This window comes from Cebidichthys violaceus, unplaced genomic scaffold, assembly GCF_023349555.1.
Source record: "Cebidichthys violaceus isolate CVI_PGR_0920_01 unplaced genomic scaffold, fCebVio1.0.p SCAF_90, whole genome shotgun sequence".
In the NCBI taxonomy this organism is placed as follows: domain Eukaryota; kingdom Metazoa; phylum Chordata; class Actinopteri; order Perciformes; family Stichaeidae; genus Cebidichthys; species Cebidichthys violaceus.
In genome coordinates, this window is record NW_027176976.1 from 651,569 (window position 1) to 656,568 (window position 5,000).

Here is a 5,000-nt window from a genome sequence, read left to right on the forward strand (position 1 = left end):
CAGCAGGGCTGCTAATGTTAGCGGCACCGCTAACGGCTAACAGACACGGGTAGGTTCAACATGATGCGTTCAGGCTCTGCTCCGTGAAAACGATCCAGTTGTTTAAAGGAGATGTTTTCACAGCAACATGAAATAGATATTAGAGATGAATCATGAGCTGTTTAACCTCCAGAACACTAGCTGTTAGCAGCTTATCATACATCATTAAAGCTAATAATGAAACGATTTGAGGAGAGCGGGTGAAATCATCTTTGGGATGGTGGCAATCTGGATCCTTGTAGACCAGCTGCTATAACACAACAAAAACAACAAAAAACCATCTGGATCTGCCAATATGGATCATCAACGATCATAATCTTGCAGCAGGAAACACAACATATAGGTGTTTGAAAAGCTGAAGCTAAATGCTAATAAAGCTGTAAAGTATCTCATCTGACAGAGCCGGATGTTCGTCGTAGAGAATGTGGTCTTCAAATCGAGTAAAGTGCCAGTTAGACGTCTGAATGCGCCGCCGGATCACGGTTCAGAGATGAATACTGCAGGAAGATTCTGAGGAGTGAAGTGATAGGAACAGTGCGTGAGTTGATGGCTCAGCGAAGGATGAAATAAACCCATAGCTCAGTGGGGGGGCGGGGGGGTTCAGCAGTTTATGAGTTTGACACAGTAGGAGTCATCTTCTGGTGTCCATGTGATGTCGGGCTCGGTGGGGGGGTCTCAAAACCGGTTTCACTTGTTTACGGCAAAGTCACATAGTCACACTCAGCAAACTCTGGAGGATACTTTTGATACGGATAGAAGACTTCTCATAGAATGGGCACTAAACCTGGAAAGTAGATTACATGTTGTGGTTACATGGTGAAACATGTCACTTACACACATGTTCTTTGTGGGATAACTACGTCAGCTCATTCATTTTCATTCCCTTAGGGTTTACAAAACCAAAGGGAATGAAAACAACCTGTTTCAGGGGTGATCAGCGTCGAACTAAGAAATAGGACAAAGCTTCATGTGTTAAAGCTGCATTCTCTCTAGTGTCCACCAGGGGGCGACTCCTCTGGTTGTATAGAAGTCTAGTCTAAAATGACTCTACTTCTCTCTTGATTTATTCCCTCAGTAAACATTGTAAACATGAGTTTATGGTCTCAATCTCTAGTTTACAGTCTTCTTCAATACAGCATGATGTTCATTTAGTACATTATGCTCCATTTAGAGTCAGACAGACCATAAAGCAGGGGATGATTTAGGGGCGGGGCTACACGCTGATTGATAGGTCTCTACCAGAACCGTCTTGAACGGTTTCTTGCAGTTTCTCGAATCCCGAATCTTGTCGTCTTTCCACATTTTTCTCCAGATAAACATTTTTGTTGCCGCTTTTGCGGAAATGTCTTCTCAAGCTATTGGCATTTGATATTGCTAATCAATTAAAACACATTTAGAGCATAAACATGTGTCATTTCAGTTCATGTTACAACGCTGTTAACCACATGTTCCATGAATCAATTACAGACTTTAATCGGACCTTAGCGGCGCTTGTTATTTTCACATTTCACACCGTGCTGGAGATAAATAATGGGCTAAAGTGGTGTAGGTCAAATTAGCTTAACGCTGAACTTGGTTTGAAAACAGGTCAGCGAATTTACATAATCAGAGTCTACGGGAGAATCACCGTCAACAAAGAGACAATCTGTGTCATGCATTAGGATTTATGGAAGCTCTGTCTCCATAGAGGGACAAATGTCCCCATCGATAACTGAACTAAACGCAAAAGACCTAAAAGATTCAAAGCTCTGCATTACATAATGCTACGTAATGCAACAGCTACATGGGGAAACCTAAAATAGCAACTTTTAATGGACGACCATTTTATTAACAGCTTTTGACCTATTTATCAGGGAACACACCGCTAAATACAGATCAACATCATCCTGTGCTGAACAGATTTCACGATCAACAGATGGATTTATTCATAATTGAGCCTTTGAAATGATGCTAAAATCCCTTTTCTGCTGTCGTAAAATCGTTTCCGTTGGTTTGTTTGCTTTCAAACCACCAGAGTCCGCTTGGAAGCAGAAGAGACCCACCTCTCTCAGGCGGTCCTGGTTCGGTTGTTTGGTTCCTCACCAGGTGTTCGATTGACAGCTTTCACACCGTAGTTAGCACCGTTAGCTGTGAGCCGCCGGCTCCCCGTCGACGTTTGAGAGGCAGTCAAAATGCTCCAGATCTCGGATTCTGCACCTGTTTAAAGGCGTTGCATTGCATCACGTTACACAGGCGCTGCTTTGAACGCGTCCTTTACGGGTTTACCTCAAACTCTGCTACACCTGTTCGACTGCTCTAAATATTCACCGCGCTGTGATTTGTTTCGTTTCGTTCTTGATATCCGCAGTTCAGCTTTCATTAGTTTGTTGTCACTGAGACGAGCTCATTTCACATTCTCGTCTCGCACCTCTTTTCATTTTTCAGCGCCTTACATGAGCACATAAATAAACCCCAAACTCAACAGAGTTCCCTGACTTGTCCTTCCCAAAGACTTTGAGAAAAAAACGTTGAAGCGTGTCAGCTTAACTCCACTACATCCCTCTTTTGGAGGTATCTTTCTCTTTCCTGCCACCTCGTCTTTCATAGATGGCGGGATTGCTCTTGAAAGGACTTAGGTGGCAGCAGCACCTGGAGTGCTGGTGTGTGACGGAGCAGTAGGGCGTCCTTTGGTACTGTGGATAACAGGCTATGATCTAAAGCGTCGCCTTACCGGGATGAGCTGCTCCACACCTCAGCCACCGTCTGACCGCCTCAGCTGTTTCCCCTCCTGCTGGGGGGAAATGATCTCTCCTTCAGAACAGCAGCTTCAGCACAGAGGCTACAATGCAACCGGCAACGAGAGTCAAGTGTGTTAACAACACAGGTTGTTAAACTCACATAACTTAACTTCACAGGCAGAATACCCCGTCTTCAAACTACGGGAGAGATTGTCGTGCAGGAGGTGAAAACAATGGTATTAGAGCACGAGTCGCCGCTGGAAATGTCATCGTTGTGTCACGAATATTAGATATGTTGCCGTGTCCAACGCTCGGGCTCACGCGTGACGCGGTAAACATGTTGCTCAAACATTTATTTCACACAGTTGCAAGAGAGCAACGAGGTGTCCTGAACCCAACTCTACCCAGCACTCCCAAAAAAGTGTGTTTTACCTCAGGCAGCACTTTGAAGATGTCCTCAAAATGTCCTCACTTTCCAAAAAATGTCTTCCTCTTTAAGGTTTGAAGTAGAAGCAAAACAACACACACACACACACACACACACACACACACACACACACACACACTCAAAGTCTTGATTAGTCTCACTCAAGTGACTTCAACAAGGTCAAAATACTACGGCAGTAATTGTAATAGATCACCTGCCAATGTGAGCAGTACTTCAGCAGGTAGTACAGTTAAAGGTGTAGAGAAAAGGAGTGTGTGTGTGTGTGTGTGTGTGTGTGTGTGTGTGTGTGTGTGGTTTCTCTCCATTCATCTTGTGTTCTGCTCGAGTCGCCGGCATGTTGAACTCCCGTCTGAGTCCAGTGAAGACAAATGAACCCAGCGTTTACTTCCACTCAGTCTAGCTGACGGACGGTTGTCGACAGACGGCTCGTCTGTTCTCAGCCGCTCTTCTTCCAATGCTAAACCCTTCAGGACCACAAATCCAGTGGACCAACGTGCACTCCAGAGGTTCGCCGTCAACCGGTGACTCGCCGTGACTCTCTGTTACATCTTTAACTTCTCTTGGAAGCGGTGATCCGTCAGTCGGTGCGAATGAACTTGACGAGGTGATGGATTCACCGAATTGAGCGATTGAAAACTGAATGACGGAGAGCCGACGTTGTGCTGGTGATCACGGTCTGACGGAGATGAAGGAAGATGAAAGGGTTTAGAGCTTTGGCTCAGATCATCTCATTCTTCAACAAATGACTTATGATGCGTTTAGCACGTGCACATTCTACTCACATTGGCTTCTAGTAGTCCAGGCTACTGAAAAATGATGAGTTTTCAAGGGAACCGTATGTCGCTGTGGATTACGTTTGATTTTGATGTCACATGTCAGAACATACAGCCAGGAGGGTGCAGCTTGTGTTGTGGTTGGCCTTAAAATAAGCGAAATACATATGAAAACAACGCAACCTGAAAGCACATCAATAACATCACAAAAATGAATCTACAAAAAACAACAAACACACTTTTGGACAGGAGTCTTTGAACACAGATCCATGGTTTGCAAGTTCTGTTTGTGGACTGTTTTCAAAACCGTGTGACAGCTCCACAGCTTTGTTATTAATTATTATTACAAATACAACCCAGCTGACATAAACCCTGCGCTTACATAAGTGCTGAAAGTAAATGTTTTCACTGCCAACAAACAAGGACATACGGCCACTATGCTACAGGCAGGTTGTCCCCACCAGTGGGTTTGCGATCCACCAGTTCCTGAGTAGAATCAGCACCCTGGACAGCGACCGTGACGCCCACAACTAACATCTCCGACTGCCAAATCCACCCCGAGACACGTCGTGTAATTTAAAGAAACATGTTCATAAGCCTCCCTTAATCCCAAATAATGTACAGAACTGGAGGACAAGCGAAGTGGTATTCAGCCTCTTTCTTTCACCCTTGTGCTCCGTGTCACACTGATCCCATTACATTGATTCATACTGGGGGAGCAGCTCATCGCTGCTGCAGTCCCACGCTGAGCGGTCTGATGGTTGCTTGTTTAGGAAAACTAACGGATGTCCTGGAGCTTCCCAGCACGCCTCGGAGTCCAACCGATGGTCTGCACGTCACGGGCAGATTTTTCTTACCTCGACTTCTCTCCTGATCATGAACAACATCGGGCTGAAGCTGCCGGTACGCAGGCGAGAACGTCCTCACAGCTGAGTTACGTTTGAATGCGCTCGCTCCGTGATCGTGTCTAGTGTTTGTTCCTCTGTGTAAAGCCTGCCCATCTGCATCGTATCCTACTTAGCT

At 45.3% G+C, this 5,000-nt stretch overlaps 1 protein-coding gene across 2 annotated transcripts in view; it reads left to right on the forward strand.

The window, feature by feature from the left end:
• The window catches only part of elfn2a (extracellular leucine-rich repeat and fibronectin type III domain containing 2a), a 180,653-nt gene that overhangs the window by 130,633 nt on the left and 45,020 nt on the right, over positions 1 to 5,000 (forward strand). The gene's annotated exons all lie outside the window — the stretch shown is intronic.